The following is an 18816-nucleotide window of genomic DNA, read 5'->3' on the forward strand; positions in this document are numbered from 1 at the left end:
GTCGGGATGCCAAAGTATAGAGAATTGTCATAATCGATGTGGAATATTACCATCGCAAGGATTGCCTGGATCTTTGCTTCCTTGCTAAGGAGTCTACTAATTTTCCTTATTTTTCTTAGCTGGAAGCAGCAAGTGGAGACCACGGCTCCAATTTGTTTATTCATGGTGAGATCACTGATTATTATTACCCCCAGGGTTTTGGCAGAGGTAGAAGGGGTGGGGGATTGTCCCAGATCTTTGGGCCAGAAAAGGGGGCGCCAGGGGTTCATTAGACCACCTGTGAGGATGACATCCGTTTTATTTGGGTTCAGTTTAAGATGGTTGCTGTTCATCCAGTCCCGGATGAACAGCATTGTTATCTGGAATTCTTGAACAGTATTGGGGGAGTTGTTGATTGGGAAGATTAACTGAAAATCGTCAGCGTAATTAAAGGTTTGAATTTTCCTTTCCTTAAGTGCATGAATGAGTGGGAGAAGGTATGGGTTGAATAAGTGGGGGGAAAGGGAAGAGCCTTTGGGGACGCCACATGTGTTTTTAATCTTGGAGGTAGTGAAGTTTCCCAAACGGACCACTTGATAGCGGTTGTTTAGGAAGGAGCTTATCCATTTGAGAGCTAGTCCTTGGATTCCTGCGTCCTTGACCCGGTCGACCAAGATGTTGTGGTCGACCGTGTCAAACGCAGCAGAGAGATCAAGAAGCAGGAGTGCTTGGGGGGACCCTCCATCCACTTTTGCGCGTAGGTGGTCCAAGACTGATAGTACAACAGATTCCTTGGAATGCGCAGGGCGAAACCCTGCCTGGTGAGTGTCCAGGTAGTCTGATTCTTCCAGGAAGGCCGACAAGTTTTTGGCTATGTGGGCTTCAAGCTGTTTGGCCATGTAGGGAAGCAACGATATGGGTCGGTAATCGGCCAAGGTCTCGGGGTCTGCTCCTGACTATTTCAGGAGAGGGATGACAGATACCTCTTTAAAGGTGTTGGGAACTTAGCTTAGGGTTAGTGAGATGTTTAGTAAGGTCATGGGAGGGTCTGGGCAGGCCGTAAAAGCTTCCTTTAGGATCCAAGGGGGGCAGAAATCTTTCAGGGAGCCAGATTTGACCTCTATCATGAGATCAGTGAATGCTTCTTGGTCTATCCTAGGGAAGTGTTCAAGCCTTTGTATGTTTTTAGGTTTTGCTTGATACGTGGGTTTTGCACATAGCGGTATACTCGATTTGGTATTTTTAATTTTGTCAACAAAGAAGTTGTTTAGGGAGTCACAAAGGGCTTGTGAGGGTATGATTTTTTGAGTTACTCTGTCAGGGTTAGAGAGTTTGTTGATTATTGAGAATATATCCTTTGATGGATTTGTCGAGGTAAGGATTTTTTGTGAAAAATAGTCTGTTTTTGCCGTCAGGATTGTTTTTTTGTAGGTTCTGAAAGCGGTTAGGTAGGTGTTTTTATCCTCTAGTGAATAGTTATTTCTCCATTTCCTTTCTGCTTGTCCTAGCGCTAGTTTTAGTTTTTTTAGATCAGTGGACAACCACTTATGTGCATCATGGCGGCAGCCCTGTTATTTTTTCTTAAGTGGGGCATGTTCATTGCCGGCGTTGGAAAGCCAGTCTGATAGGTTTTCCCCGCATTCCTCGATGGAGGCGTGGGTGACAGGGATTGTTTTAGTAAGAGTTTCGAAAAATTGGCCTTTGTTTATGGTGTTCCAGCTCCTGTAGTAACCGGGGTCTGATTGGGGGATTTTAAGTTTAGCTAGGTTGTTTATTGAGAATTTAATGAGATGATGATCTGACCAGATGCAAGGGTCACCTCTAGATCAGTTATGTTCAAATTTGAAGACCACATCTGATCTAATATATGTCCCTTGATGTGGGTCGCGGAGGTGATGTGCTGGCCAAGATTAAGCCCCATCAGTAGGTTGGTTAACTCTGCCACATGAGGGCCGCCTGCTGGGGCATTGGCCCAGAAGTTGAGATCCCCTATGAGTAGAGTTTTTGCGTGGTTGGTTATGAGGTGAGTCATCTGTTCACCTAGGGAGTGTCGAAATTGTGGCATGTTTTGTGGTGGACGATAAAGTATGACACATATAAGGGGAGCCGAATCAGACTCCAGTTTTATCACTAGGTTCTCCATTAGTGGCAGGTCTAGTGGGGCAAGTGCTGTGAATTTTAGATCTCTGTGTATAATGGCTTCCCCCCCCCCTCTGGTTTTTCCCTGTTGGCGGTTGGCTTAAAGGATGTAATAGTTGCTTGGTCGTGCCACTAGGACATCAGAGGAGGAGTCCTGTGTTAACCAGGTTTCTGTGAGCAGTAGGATGTCTGGTTCATCGGTTGAGAGTAAATTGTGTATTTCTACTTGGTGTTTAACCAGGGAGCGGGTGTTGAGGTAAGTTACTGTGAGGGGGTTTCCTTCGTTTTTTGCTTTAAGGTTCAAGTTTTTATTTGGATATATATATCCTTAATAAGTTCGGGAAATGAGGATCTTGGTACTATTATGCCGTTTGTAGCTATTTTTGCCCGGCAGCGGTAATTTGGGAGTCACTTGCTCACTTGGCCACTGGATTCAAGATAGCCTGGCTGATGAGGATTATGAATCCGAAACCGGTCCCAGGATGCTTGTTTCCGGTCCATGGAAGACATGGCTTGGTAGTTCGGGCTGGACTGTTCCCATGAGGCACAGGGTCAGACTGATTTGCATATAGCCATGTCTGAAATGGGGTGGCTGAGTGGGCTAAAGAATGGTGATGGATTAAACCCAGATCAGTTGACTGGGGGTGAGTGTTTGATTTGCTCAAACGCTCCGTCCATCATCCCCTTTTGTATCGCTTTGTTCGCCCTAAGTGTGGCAGGGTATGCTCAGACGTGAGTCCCTTGCTCACTTGGCCACTGGATTCAAGATAGCCTGGCTGATGAGGATTATGAATCCGAAACCGGTCCCAGGATGCTTGTTTCCGGTCCATGGAAGACATGGCTTGGCAGTTCGGGCTGGACTGTTCCCATGAGGCACAGGGTCAGACTGATTTGCATATAGCCATGTCTGAAATGGGGTGGCTGAGTGGGCTAAAGAATGGTGATGGATTAAACCCAGATCAGTTGACTGGGGGTGAGTGTTTGATTTGCTCAAACGCTCCGTCCATTATCCCCTTTTGTATCGCTTTGTTCGCCCTAAGTGTGGCAGGGTATGCTCAGACGTGAGTCCCTTGCTCACTTGGCCACTGGATTCAAGATAGCCTGGCTGATGAGGATTATGAATCCGAAACCGGTCCCAGGATGCTTGTTTCCGGTCCATGGAAGACATGGCTTGGCAGTTCGGGCTGGACTGTTCCCATGAGGCACAGGGTCAGACTGATTTGCATATAGCCATGTCTATAATGGGGTGGCTGAGTGGGCTAAAGAATGGTGATGGATTAAACCCAGATCAGTTGACGGGGGTGAGTGTTTGATTTGCTCAAACGCTCCGTCCATCATCCCCTTTTGTATCGCTTTGTTCGCCCTAAGTGTGGCAGGGTATGCTCAGACGTGAGTCCCTTGCTCACTTGGCCACTGGATTCAAGATAGCCTGGCTGATGAGGATTATGAATCCGAAACCGGTCCCAGGATGCTTGTTTCCGGTCCATGGAAGACATGGCTTGGCAGTTCGGGCTGGACTGTTCCCATGAGGCACAGGGTCAGACTGATTTGCATATAGCCATGTCTGAAATGGGGTGGCTGAGTGGGCTAAAGAATGGTGATGGATTAAACCCATGTCAGTTGACTGGGGGTGAGTGTTTGATTTGCTCAAACGCTTCGTCCATCATCCCCTTTTGTATCGCTTTGTTCGCCCTAAGTGTGGCAGGGTATGCTCAGACGTGAGTCCCTTGCTCACTTGGCCACTGGATTCAAGATAGCCTGGCTGATGAGGATTATGAATCTGAAACCGGTCCCAGGATGCTTGTTTCCGGTCCATGGAAGACATGGCTTGGCAGTTCGGGCTGGACTGTTCCCATGAGGCACAGGGTCAGACTGATTTGCATATAGCCATGTCTGAAATGGGGTGGCTGAGTGGGCTAAAGAATGGTGATGGATTAAACCCAGATCAGTTGACTGGGGGTGAGTGTTTGATTTGCTCAAACGCTCCGTCCATCATCCCCTTTTGTATCGCTTTGTTCGCCCTAAGTGTGGCAGGGTATGCTCAGACGTGAGTCCCTTGCTCACTTGGCCACTGGATTCAAGATAGCCTGGCTGATGAGGATTATGAATCCGAAACCAGTCCCAGGATGCTTGTTTCCGGTCCATGGAAGACATGGCTTGGCAGTTCGGGCTGGACTGTTCCCATGAGGCACAGGGTCAGACTGATTTGCATATAGCCATGTCTGAAATGGGGTGGCTGAGTGGGCTAAAGAATGGTGATGGATTAAACCCAGATCAGTTGACTGGGGGTGAGTGTTTGATTTGCTCAAACGCTCCGTCCATCATCCCCTTTTGTATCGCTTTGTTCGCCCTAAGTGTGGCAGGGTATGCTCAGACGTGAGTCCCTTGCTCACTTGGCCACTGGATTCAAGATAGCCTGGCTGATGAGGATTATGAATCCGAAACCGGTCCCAGGATGCTTGTTTCCGGTCCATGGAAGACATGGCTTGGCAGTTCAGGCTGGACTGTTCCCATGAGGCACAGGGTCAGACTGATTTGCATATAGCCATGTCTGAAATGGGGTGGCTGAGTGGGCTAAAGAATGGTGATGGATTAAACCCAGATCAGTTGACTGGGGGTGAGTGTTTGATTTGCTCAAACGCTCCGTCCATCATCCCCTTTTGTATCGCTTTGTTCGCCCTAAGTGTGGCAGGGTATGCTCAGACGTGAGTCCCTTGCTCACTTGGCCACTGGATTCAAGATAGCCTGGCTGATGAGGATTATGAATCCGAAACCGGTCCCAGGATGCTTGTTTCCGGTCCATGGAAGACATGGCTTGGCAGTTCGGGCTGGACTGTTCCCATGAGGCACAGGGTCAGACTGATTTGCATATAGCCATGTCTGAAATGGGATGGCTGAGTGGGCTAAAGAATGGTGATGGATTAAACCCAGATCAGTTGACTGGGGGTGAGTGTTTGATTTGCTCAAACGCTCCGTCCATCATCCCCTTTTGTATCGCTTTGTTCGCCCTAAGTGTGGCAGGGTATGCTCAGACGTGAGTCCCTTGCTCACTTGGCCACTGGATTCAAGATAGCCTGGCTGATGAGGATTATGAATCCGAAACCGGTCCCAGGATGCTTGTTTCCGGTCCATGGAAGACATGGCTTGGCAGTTCGGGCTGGACTGTTCCCATGAGGCACAGGGTCAGACGGATTTGCATATAGCCATGTCTGAAATGGGGTGGCTGAGTGGGCTAAAGAATGGTGATGGATTAAACCCAGATCAGTTGACTGGGGGTGAGTGTTTGATTTGCTCAAACGCTCCGTCCATCATCCCCTTTTGTATCGCTTTGTTCGCCCTAAGTGTGGCAGGGTATGCTCAGACGTGAGTCCCTTGCTCACTTGGCCACTGGATTCAAGATAGCCTGGCTGATGAGGATTATGAATCCGAAACCGGTCCCAGGATGCTTGTTTCCGGTCCATGGAAGACATGGCTTGGCAGTTCGGGCTGGACTGTTCCCATGAGGCACAGGGTCAGACTGATTTGCATATAGCCATGTCTGAAATGGGGTGGCTGAGTGGGCTAAAGAATGGTGATGGATTAAACCCAGATCAGTTGACTGGGGGTGAGTGTTTGATTTGCTCAAACGCTCCGTCCATCATCCCCTTTTGTATCGCTTTGTTCGCCCTAAGTGTGGCAGGGTATGCTCAGACGTGAGTCCCTTGCTCACTTGGCCACTGGATTCAAGATAGCCTGGCTGATGAGGATTATGAAGCCGAAACCGGTCCCAGGATGCTTGTTTCCGGTCCATGGAAGACATGGCTTGGCAGTTCGGGCTGTACTGTTTCCATGAGGCACAGGGTCAGACTGATTTGCATATAGCCATGTCTGAAATGGGGTGGCTGAGTGGGCTAAAGAATGGTGATGGATTAAACCCAGATCAGTTGACTGGGGGTGAGTGTTTGATTTGCTCAAACGCTCCGTCCATCATCCCCTTTTGTATCGCTTTGTTCGCCCTAAGTGTGGCAGGGTATGCTCAGACGTGAGTCCCTTGCTCACTTGGCCACTGGATTCAAGATAGCCTGGCTGATGAGGATTATGAATCCGAAACCGGTCCCAGGATGCTTGTTTCCGGTCCATGGAAGACATGGCTTGGCAGTTCGGGCTGGACTGTTCCCATGAGGCACAGGGTCAGACTGATTTGCATATAGCCATATCTGAAATGGGGTGGCTGAGTGGGCTAAAGAATGGTGATGGATTAAACCCAGATCAGTTGACTGGGGGTGAGTGTTTGATTTGCTCAAACGCTCCGTCCATCATCCCCTTTTGTATCGCTTTGTTCGCCCTAAGTGTGGCAGGGTATGCTCAGACGTGAGTCCCTTGCTCACTTGGCCTCTGGATTCAAGATAGCCTGGCTGATGAGGATTATGAATCCGAAACCGGTCCCAGGATGCTTGTTTCCGGTCCATGGAAGACATGGCTTGGCAGTTCGGGCTGGACTGTTCCCATGAGGCACAGGGTCAGACTGATTTGCATATAGCCATGTCTGAAATGGGGTGGCTGAGTGGGCTAAAGAATGGTGATGGATTAAACCCAGATCAGTTGACTGGGGGTGAGTGTTTGATTTGCTCAAACGCTCCGTCCATCATCCCCTTTTGTATCGCTTTGTTCGCCCTAAGTGTGGCAGGGTATGCTCAGACGTGAGTCCCTTGCTCACTTGGCCACTGGATTCAAGATAGCCTGGCTGATGAGGATTATGAATCCGAAACCGGTCCCAGGATGCTTGTTTCCGGTCCATGGAAGACATGGCTTGGCAGTTCGGGCTGGACTGTTCCCATGAGGCACAGGGTCAGACTGATTTGTATATAGCCATGTCTGAAATGGGGTGGCTGAGTGGGCTAAAGAATGGTGATGGATTAAACCCAGATCAGTTGACTGGGGGTGAGTGTTTGATTTGCTCAAACGCTCCGTCCATCATCCCCTTTTGTATCGCTTTTTTCGCCCTAAGTGTGGCAGGGTATGCTCAGACGCGAGTCCCTTGCTCACTTGGCCACTGGATTCAAGATAGCCTTGCTGATGAGGATTATGAATCCGAAACCGGTCCCAGGATGCTTGTTTCCGGTCCATGGAAGACATGGCTTGGCAGTTCGGGCTGGACTGTTCCCATGAGGCACAGGGTCAGACTGATTTGCATATAGCCATGTCTGAAATGGGGTGGCTGAGTGGGCTAAAGAATAGTGATGGATTAAAACCAGATCAGTTGACTGGGGGTGAGTGTTTGATTTGCTCAAACGCTCCGTCCATCATCCCCTTTTGTATCGCTTTGTTCGCCCTAAGTGTGGCAGGGTATGCTCAGACGTGAGTCCCTTTCTCACTTGGCCACTGGATTCAAGATAGCCTGGCTGATGAGGATTATGAATCCGAAACCGGTCCCAGGATGCTTGTTTCCGGTCCATGGAAGACATGGCTTGGCAGTTCGGGCTGGACTGTTCCCATGAGGCACAGGGTCAGACTGATTTGCATATAGCCATGTCTGAAATGGGGTGGCTGAGTGGGCTAAAGAATGGTGATGGATTAAACCCAGATCAGTTGACTGGGGGTGAGTGTTTGATTTGCTCAAACGCTCCGTCCATCATCCCCTTTTGTATCGCTTTGTTCGCCCTAAGTGTGGCAGGGTATGCTCAGATGTGAGTCCCTTGCTCACTTGGCCACTGGATTCAAGATAGCCTGGCTGATGAGGATTATGAATCCGAAACCGGTCCCAGGATGCTTGTTTCCGGTCCATGGAAGACATGGCTTGGCAGTTCGGGCTGGACTGTTCCCATGAGGCACAGGGTCAGACTGATTTGCATATAGCCATGTCTGAAATGGGGTGGCTGAGTGGGCTAAAGAATGGTGATGGATTAAACCCAGATCAGTTGACTGGGGGTGAGTGTTTGATTTGCTCAAACGCTCCGTCCATCATCCCCTTTTGTATCGCTTTGTTCGCCCTAAGTGTGGCAGGGTATGCTCAGACGTGAGTCCCTTGCTCACTTGGCCACTGGATTCAAGATAGCCTGGCTGATGAGGATTATGAATCCGAAACCGGTCCCAGGATGCTTGTTTCCGGTCCATGGAAGACATGGCTTGGCAGTTCGGGCTGGACTGTTCCCATGAGGCACAGGGTCAGACTGATTTGCATATAGCCATGTCTGAAATGGGGTGGCTGAGTGGGCTAAAGAATGGTGATGGATTAAACCCAGATCAGTTGACTGGGGGTGAGTGTTTGATTTGCTCAAACGCTCCGTCCATCATCCCCTTTTGTATCGCTTTGTTCGCCCTAAGTGTGGCAGGGTATGCTCAGACGTGAGTCCCTTGCTCACTTGGCCACTGGATTCAAGATAGCCTGGCTGATGAGTATTATGAATCCGAAACCGGTCCCACGATGCTTGTTTCCGGTCCATGGAAGACATGGCTTGGCAGTTTGGGCTGGACTGTTCCCATGAGGCACAGGGTCAGACTGATTTGTATATAGCCATGTCTGAAATGGGGTGGCTGAGTGGGCTAAAGAATGGTGATGGATTAAACCCAGATCAGTTGACTGGGGGTGAGTGTTTGATTTGCTCAAACGCTCCGTCCATCATCCCCTTTTGTATCGCTTTGTTCGCCCTAAGTGTGGCAGGGTATGCTCAGACGCGAGTCCCTTGCTCACTTGGCCACTGGATTCAAGATAGCCTGGCTGATGAGGATTATGAATCCGAAACCGGTCCCAGGATGCTTGTTTCCGGTCCATGGAAGACATGGCTTGGCAGTTCGGGCTGGACTGTTCCCATGAGGCACAGGGTCAGACTGATTTGCATATAGCCATGTCTGAAATGGGGTGGCTGAGTGGGCTAAAGAATGGTGATGGATTAAACCCAGATCAGTTGACTGGGGGTGAGTGTTTGATTTGCTCAAACGCGCCGTCCATCATCCCCTTTTGTATCGCTTTGTTCGCCCTAAGTGTGGCAGGGTATGCTCAGACGTGAGTCCCTTGCTCACTTGGCCACTGGATTCAAGATAGCCTGGCTGATGAGGATTATGAATCCGAAACCGGTCCCACGATGCTTGTTTCCGGTCCATGGAAGACATGGCTTGGCAGTTTGGGCTGGACTGTTCCCATGAGGCACAGGGTCAGACTGATTTGTATATAGCCATGTCTGAAATGGGGTGGCTGAGTGGGCTAAAGAATGGTGATGGATTAAACCCAGATCAGTTGACTGGGGGTGAGTGTTTGATTTGCTCAAACGCTCCGTCCATCATCCCCTTTTGTATCGCTTTGTTCGCCCTAAGTGTGGCAGGGTATGCTCAGACGCGAGTCCCTTGCTCACTTGGCCACTGGATTCAAGATAGCCTGGCTGATGAGGATTATGAATCCGAAACCGGTCCCAGGATGCTTGTTTCCGGTCCATGGAAGACATGGCTTGGCAGTTCGGGCTGGACTGTTCCCATGAGGCACAGGGTCAGACTGATTTGCATATAGCCATGTCTGAAATGGGGTGGCTGAGTGGGCTAAAGAATGGTGATGGATTAAACCCAGATCAGTTGACTGGGGGTGAGTGTTTGATTTGCTCAAACGCTCCGTCCATCATCCCCTTTTGTATCGCTTTGTTCGCCCTAAGTGTGGCAGGGTATGCTCAGACGTGAGTCCCTTGCTCACTTGGCCACTGGATTCAAGATAGCCTGGCTGATGAGGATTATGAATCCGAAACCGGTCCCACGATGCTTGTTTCCGGTCCATGGAAGACATGGCTTGGCAGTTTGGGCTGGACTGTTCCCATGAGGCACAGGGTCAGACTGATTTGTATATAGCCATGTCTGAAATGGGGTGGCTGAGTGGGCTAAAGAATGGTGATGGATTAAACCCAGATCAGTTGACTGGGGGTGAGTGTTTGATTTGCTCAAACGCTCCGTCCATCATCCCCTTTTGTATCGCTTTGTTCGCCCTAAGTGTGGCAGGGTATGCTCAGACGCGAGTCCCTTGCTCACTTGGCCACTGGATTCAAGATAGCCTGGCTGATGAGGATTATGAATCCGAAACCGGTCCCAGGATGCTTGTTTCCGGTCCATGGAAGACATGGCTTGGCAGTTCGGGCTGGACTGTTCCCATGAGGCACAGGGTCAGACTGATTTGCATATAGCCATGTCTGAAATGGGGTGGCTGAGTGGGCTAAAGAATGGTGATGGATTAAACCCAGATCAGTTGACTGGGGGTGAGTGTTTGATTTGCTCAAACGCTCCGTCCATCATCCCCTTTTGTATCGCTTTGTTCGCCCTAAGTGTGGCAGGGTATGCTCAGACGTGAGTCCCTTGCTCACTTGGCCACTGGATTCAAGATAGCCTGGCTGATGAGGATTATGAATCCGAAACCGGTCCCACGATGCTTGTTTCCGGTCCATGGAAGACATGGCTTGGCAGTTTGGGCTGGACTGTTCCCATGAGGCACAGGGTCAGACTGATTTGTATATAGCCATGTCTGAAATGGGGTGGCTGAGTGGGCTAAAGAATGGTGATGGATTAAACCCAGATCAGTTGACTGGGGGTGAGTGTTTGATTTGCTCAAACGCTCCGTCCATCATCCCCTTTTGTATCGCTTTGTTCGCCCTAAGTGTGGCAGGGTATGCTCAGACGCGAGTCCCTTGCTCACTTGGCCACTGGATTCAAGATAGCCTGGCTGATGAGGATTATGAATCCGAAACCGGTCCCAGGATGCTTGTTTCCGGTCCATGGAAGACATGGCTTGGCAGTTCGGGCTGGACTGTTCCCATGAGGCACAGGGTCAGACTGATTTGCATATAGCCATGTCTGAAATGGGGTGGCTGAGTGGGCTAAAGAATGGTGATGGATTAAACCCAGATCAGTTGACTGGGGGTGAGTGTTTGATTTGCTCAAACGCTCCGTCCATCATCCCCTTTTGTATCGCTTTGTTCGCCCTAAGTGTGGCAGGGTATGCTCAGACGTGAGTCCCTTGCTCACTTGGCCACTGGATTCAAGATAGCCTGGCTGATGAGGATTATAAATCCGAAACCGGTCCCAGGATACTTGTTTCCGGTCCATGGAAGACATGTCTTGGCAGTTCGGGCTGGACTGTTCCCATGAGGCACAGGGTCAGACTGATTTGCATATAGCCATGTCTGAAATGGGGTGGCTGAGTGGGCTAAAGAATGGTGATGGATTAAACCCAGATCAGTTGACTGGGGGTGAGTGTTTGATTTGCTCAAACGCTCCGTCCATCATCCCCTTTTGTATCGCTTTGTTCGCCCTAAGTGTGGCAGGGTATGCTCAGACGTGAGTCCCTTGCTCACTTGGCCACTGGATTCAAGATAGCCTGGCTGATGAGGATTATGAATCCGAAACCGGTCCCAGGATGCTTGTTTCCGGTCCATGGAAGACATGGCTTGGCAGTTCGGGCTGGACTGTTCCCATGAGGCACAGGGTCAGACTGATTTGCATATAGCCATGTCTGAAATGGGGTGGCTGAGTGGGCTAAAGAATGGTGATGGATTAAACCCAGATCAGTTGACTGGGGGTGAGTGTTTGATTTGCTCAAACGCTCCGTCCATCATCCCCTTTTGTATCGCTTTGTTCGCCCTAAGTGTGGCAGGGTATGCTCAGACGTGAGTCCCTTGCTCACTTGGCCACTGGATTCAAGATAGCCTGGCTGATGAGGATTATGAATCCGAAACCGGTCCCAGGATGCTTGTTTCCGGTCCATGGAAGACATGGCTTGGCAGTTCGGGCTGGACTGTTCCCATGAGGCACAGGGTCAGACTGATTTGCATATAGCCATGTCTGAAATGGGGTGGCTGAGTGGGCTAAAGAATGGTGATGGATTAAACCCAGATCAGTTGACTGGGGGTGAGTGTTTGATTTGCTCAAACGCTCCGTCCATCATCCCCTTTTGTATCGCTTTGTTCGCCCTAAGTGTGGCAGGGTATGCTCAGACGTGAGTCCCTTGCTCACTTGGCCACTGGATTCAAGATAGCCTGGCTGATGAGGATTATGAATCCGAAACCGGTCCCAGGATGCTTGTTTCCGGTCCATGGAAGACATGGCTTGGCAGTTCGGGCTGGACTGTTCCCATGAGGCACAGGGTCAGACTGATTTGCATATAGCCATGTCTGAAATGGGGTGGCTGAGTGGGCTAAAGAATGGTGATGGATTAAACCCAGATCAGTTGACTGGGGGTGAGTGTTTGATTTGCTCAAACGCTCCGTCCATCATCCCCTTTTGTATCGCTTTGTTCACCCTAAGTGTGGCAGGGTATGCTCAGACGTGAGTCCCTTGCTCACTTGGCCACTGGATTCAAGATAGCCTGGCTGATGAGGATTATGAATCCGAAACCGGTCCCAGGATGCTTGTTTCCGGTCCATGGAAGACATGGCTTGGCAGTTCGGGCTGGACTGTTCCCATGAGGCACAGGGTCAGACTGATTTGCATATAGCCATGTCTGAAATGGGGTGGCTGAGTGGGCTAAAGAATGGTGATGGATTAAACCCAGATCAGTTGACTGGGGGTGAGTGTTTGATTTGCTCAAACGCTCCGTCCATCATCCCCTTTTGTATCGCTTTGTTCGCCCTAAGTGTGGCAGGGTATGCTCAGACGTGAGTCCCTTGCTCACTTGGCCACTGGATTCAAGATAGCCTGGCTGATGAGGATTATGAATCCGAAACCGGTCCCAGGATGCTTGTTTCCGGTCCATGGAAGACATGGCTTGGCAGTTCGGGCTGGACTGTTCCCATGAGGCACAGGGTCAGACTGATTTGCATATAGCCATGTCTGAAATGGGGTGGCTGAGTGGGCTAAAGAATGGTGATGGATTAAACCCAGATCAGTTGACTGGGGGTGAGTGTTTGATTTGCTCAAACGCTCCGTCCATCATCCCCTTTTGTATCGCTTTGTTCGCCCTAAGTGTGGCAGGGTATGCTCAGACGTGAGTCCCTTGCTCACTTGGCCACTGGATTCAAGATAGCCTGGCTGATGAGGATTATGAATCCGAAACCGGTCCCAGGATGCTTGTTTCCGGTCCATGGAAGACATGGCTTGGCAGTTCGGGCTGGACTGTTCCCATGAGGCACAGGGTCAGACTGATTTGCATATAGCCATGTCTGAAATGGGGTGGCTGAGTGGGCTAAAGAATGGTGATGGATTAAACCCAGATCAGTTGACTGGGAGTGAGTGTTTGATTTGCTCAAACGCTCCGTCCATCATCCCCTTTTGTATCGCTTTGTTCGCCCTAAGTGTGGCAGGGTATGCTCAGACGTGAGTCCCTTGCTCACTTGGCCACTGGATTCAAGATAGCCTGGCTGATGAGGATTATGAATCCGAAACCGGTCCCAGGATGCTTGTTTCCGGTCCATGGAAGACATGGCTTGGCAGTTCGGGCTGGACTGTTCCCATGAGGCACAGGGTCAGACTGATTTGCATATAGCCATGTCTGAAATGGGGTGGCTGAGTGGGCTAAAGAATGGTGATGGATTAAACCCAGATCAGTTGACTGGGGGTGAGTGTTTGATTTGCTCAAACGCTCCGTCCATCATCCCCTTTTGTATCGCTTTGTTCGCCCTAAGTGTGGCAGGGTATGCTCAGACGTGAGTCCCTTGCTCACTTGGCCACTGGATTCAAGATAGCCTGGCTGATGAGGATTATGAATCTGAAACCGGTCCCAGGATGCTTGTTTCCGGTCCATGGAAGACATGGCTTGGCAGTTCGGGCTGGACTGTTCCCATGAGGCACAGGGTCAGACTGATTTGCATATAGCCATGTCTGAAATGGGGTGGCTGAGTGGGCTAAAGAATGGTGATGGATTAAACCCAGATCAGTTGACTGGGGGTGAGTGTTTGATTTGCTCAAACGCTCCGTCCATCATCCCCTTTTGTATCGCTTTGTTCGCCCTAAGTGTGGCAGGGTATGCTCAGACGTGAGTCCCTTGCTCACTTGGCCACTGGATTCAAGATAGCCTGGCTGATGAGGATTATGAATCCGAAACCGGTCCCAGGATGCTTGTTTCCGGTCCATGGAAGACATGGCTTGGCAGTTCGGGCTGGACTGTTCCCATGAGGCACAGGGTCAGACTGATTTGCATATAGCCATGTCTGAAATGGGGTGGCTGAGTGGGCTAAAGAATGGTGATGTATTAAACCCAGATCAGTTGACTGGGGGTGAGTGTTTGATTTGCTCAAACGCTCCGTCCATCATCCCCTTTTGTATCGCTTTGTTCGCCCTAAGTGTGGCAGGGTATGCTCAGACGTGAGTCCCTTGCTCACTTGGCCTCTGGATTCAAGATAGCCTGGCTGATGAGGATTATGAATCCGAAACCGGTCCCAGGATGCTTGTTTCCGGTCCATGGAAGACATGGCTTGGCAGTTCGGGCTGGACTGTTCCCATGAGGCACAGGGTCAGACTGATTTGCATATAGCCATGTCTGAAATGGGGTGGCTGAGTGGGCTAAAGAATGGTGATGGATTAAACCCAGATCAGTTGACTGGGGGTGAGTGTTTGATTTGCTCAAACGCTCCGTCCATCATCCCCTTTTGTATCGCTTTGTTCGCCCTAAGTGTGGCAGGGTATGCTCAGACGTGAGTCCCTTGCTCACTTGGCCACTGGATTCAAGATAGCCTGGCTGATGAGGATTATGAATCCGAAACCGGTCCCAGGATGCTTGTTTCCGGTCCATGGAAGACATGGCTTGGCAGTTCGGGCTGGACTGTTCCCATGAGGCACAGGGTCAGACTGATTTGTATATAGCCATGTCTGAAATGGGGTGGCTGAGTGGGCTACAGAATGGTGATGGATTAAACCCAGATCAGTTGACTGGGGGTGAGTGTTTGATTTGCTCAAACGCTCCGTCCATCATCCCCTTTTGTATCGCTTTTTTCGCCCTAAGTGTGGCAGGGTATGCTCAGACGCGAGTCCCTTGCTCACTTGGCCACTGGATTCAAGATAGCCTGGCTGATGAGGATTATGAATCCGAAACCGGTCCCAGGATGCTTGTTTCCGGTCCATGGAAGACATGGCTTGGCAGTTCGGGCTGGACTGTTCCCATGAGGCACAGGGTCAGACTGATTTGTATATAGCCATGTCTGAAATGGGGTGGCTGAGTGGGCTAAAGAATGGTGATGGATTAAACCCAGATCAGTTGACTGGGGGTGAGTGTTTGATTTGCTCAAACGCTCCGTCCATCATCCCCTTTTGTATCGCTTTGTTCGCCCTAAGTGTGGTAGGGTATGCTCAGACGTGAGTCCCTTGCTCACTTGGCCACTGGATTCAAGATAGCCTGGCTGATGAGGATTATGAATCCGAAACCGGTCCCAGGATGCTTGTTTCCGGTCCATGGAAGACATGGCTTGGCAGTTCGGGCTGGACTGTTCCCATGAGGCACAGGGTCAGACTGATTTGCATATAGCCATGTCTGAAATGGGGTGGCTGAGTGGGCTAAAGAATGGTGATGAATTAAACCCAGATCAGTTGACTGGGGGTGAGTGTTTGATTTGCTCAAACGCTCCGTCCATCATCCCCTTTTGTATCGCTTTGTTCGCCCTAAGTGTGGCAGGGTATGCTCAGACGTGAGTCCCTTGCTCACTTGGCCACTGGATTCAAGATAGCCTGGCTGATGAGGATTATGAATCCGAAACCGGTCCCAGGATGCTTGTTTCCGGTCCATGGAAGACATGGCTTGGCAGTTCGGGCTGGACTGTTCCCATGAGGCACAGGGTCAGACTGATTTGCATATAGCCATGTCTGAAATGGGGTGGCTGAGTGGGCTAAAGAATGGTGATGGATTAAACCCAGATCAGTTGACTGGGGGTGAGTGTTTGATTTGCTCAAACGCTCCGTCCATCATCCCCTTTTGTATCGCTTTGTTCGCCCTAAGTGTGGCAGGGTATGCTCAGACGCGAGTCCCTTGCTCACTTGGCCACTGGATTCAAGATAGCCTGGCTGATGAGGATTATGAATCCGAAACCGGTCCCAGGATGCTTGTTTCCGGTCCATGGAAGACATGGCTTGGCAGTTCGGGCTGGACTGTTCCCATGAGGCACAGGGTCAGACTGATTTGCATATAGCCATGTCTGAAATGGGGTGGCTGAGTGGGCTAAAGAATGGTGATGGATTAAACCCAGATCAGTTGACTGGGGGTGAGTGTTTGATTTGCTCAAACGCTCCGTCCATCATCCCCTTTTGTATCGCTTTGTTCACCCTAAGTGTGGCAGGGTATGCTCAGACGTGAGTCCCTTGCTCACTTGGCCACTGGATTCAAGATAGCCTGGCTGATGAGGATTATGAATCCGAAACCGGTCCCAGGATGCTTGTTTCCGGTCCATGGAAGACATGGCTTGGCAGTTCGGGCTGGACTGTTCCCATGAGGCACAGGGTCAGACTGATTTGCATATAGCCATGTCTGAAATGGGGTGGCTGAGTGGGCTAAAGAATGGTGATGGATTAAACCCAGATCAGTTGACTGGGGGTGAGTGTTTGATTTGCTCAAACGCTCCGTCCATCATCCCCTTTTGTATCGCTTTGTTCGCCCTAAGTGTGGCAGGGTATGCTCAGACGTGAGTCCCTTGCTCACTTGGCCACTGGATTCAAGATAGCCTGGCTGATGAGGATTATGAATCCGAAACCGGTCCCAGGATGCTTGTTTCCGGTCCATGGAAGACATGGCTTGGCAGTTCGGGCTGGACTGTTCCCATGAGGCACAGGGTCAGACTGATTTGCATATAGCCATGTCTGAAATGGGGTGGCTGAGTGGGCTAAAGAATGGTGATGGATTAAACCCAGATCAGTTGACTGGGGGTGAGTGTTTGATTTGCTCAAACGCTCCGTCCATCATCCCCTTTTGTATCGCTTTGTTCGCCCTAAGTGTGGCAGGGTATGCTCAGACGTGAGTCCCTTGCTCACTTGGCCACTGGATTCAAGATAGCCTGGCTGATGAGGATTATGAATCCGAAACCGGTCCCAGGATGCTTGTTTCCGGTCCATGGAAGACATGGCTTGGCAGTTCGGGCTGGACTGTTCCCATGAGGCACAGGGTCAGACTGATTTGCATATAGCCATGTCTGAAATGGGGTGGCTGAGTGGGCTAAAGAATGGTGATGGATTAAACCCAGATCAGTTGACTGGGAGTGAGTGTTTGATTTGCTCAAACGCTCCGTCCATCATCCCCTTTTGTATCGCTTTGTTCGCCCTAAGTGTGGCAGGGTATGCTCAGACGTGAGTCCCTTGCTCACTTGGCCACTGGATTCAAGATAGCCTGGCTGATGAGGATTATGAATCCGAAACCGGTCCCAGGATGCTTGTTTCCGGTCCATGGAAGACATGGCTTGGCAGTTCGGGCTGGACTGTTCCCATGAGGCACAGGGTCAGACTGATTTGCATATAGCCATGTCTGAAATGGGGTGGCTGAGTGGGCTAAAGAATGGTGATGGATTAAACCCAGATCAGTTGACTGGGGGTGAGTGTTTGATTTGCTCAAACGCTCCGTCCATCATCCCCTTTTGTATCGCTTTGTTCGCCCTAAGTGTGGCAGGGTATGCTCAGACGTGAGTCCCTTGCTCACTTGGCCACTGGATTCAAGATAGCCTGGCTGATGAGGATTATGAATCTGAAACCGGTCCCAGGATGCTTGTTTCCGGTCCATGGAAGACATGGCTTGGCAGTTCGGGCTGGACTGTTCCCATGAGGCACAGGGTCAGACTGATTTGCATATAGCCATGTCTGAAATGGGGTGGCTGAGTGGGCTAAAGAATGGTGATGGATTAAACCCAGATCAGTTGACTGGGGGTGAGTGTTTGATTTGCTCAAACGCTCCGTCCATCATCCCCTTTTGTATCGCTTTGTTCGCCCTAAGTGTGGCAGGGTATGCTCAGACGTGAGTCCCTTGCTCACTTGGCCACTGGATTCAAGATAGCCTGGCTGATGAGGATTATGAATCCGAAACCGGTCCCAGGATGCTTGTTTCCGGTCCATGGAAGACATGGCTTGGCAGTTCGGGCTGGACTGTTCCCATGAGGCACAGGGTCAGACTGATTTGCATATAGCCATGTCTGAAATGGGGTGGCTGAGTGGGCTAAAGAATGGTGATGTATTAAACCCAGATCAGTTGACTGGGGGTGAGTGTTTGATTTGCTCAAACGCTCCGTCCATCATCCCCTTTTGTATCGCTTTGTTCGCCCTAAGTGTGGCAGGGTATGCTCAGACGTGAGTCCCTTGCTCACTTGGCCTCTGGATTCAAGATAGCCTGGCTGATGAGGATTATGAATCCGAAACCGGTCCCAGGATGCTTGTTTCCGGTCCATGGAAGACATGGCTTGGCAGTTCGGGCTGGACTGTTCCCATGAGGCACAGGGTCAGACTGATTTGCATATAGCCATGTCTGAAATGGGGTGGCTGAGTGGGCTAAAGAATGGTGATGGATTAAACCCAGATCAGTTGACTGGGGGTGAGTGTTTGATTTGCTCAAACGCTCCGTCCATCATCCCCTTTTGTATCGCTTTGTTCGCCCTAAGTGTGGCAGGGTATGCTCAGACGTGAGTCCCTTGCTCACTTGGCCACTGGATTCAAGATAGCCTGGCTGATGAGGATTATGAATCCGAAACCGGTCCCAGGATGCTTGTTTCCGGTCCATGGAAGACATGGCTTGGCAGTTCGGGCTGGACTGTTCCCATGAGGCACAGGGTCAGACTGATTTGTATATAGCCATGT

This window comes from Lissotriton helveticus, chromosome 6 (genome assembly GCF_964261635.1).
Source record: "Lissotriton helveticus chromosome 6, aLisHel1.1, whole genome shotgun sequence".
Taxonomy (NCBI): domain Eukaryota; kingdom Metazoa; phylum Chordata; class Amphibia; order Caudata; family Salamandridae; genus Lissotriton; species Lissotriton helveticus.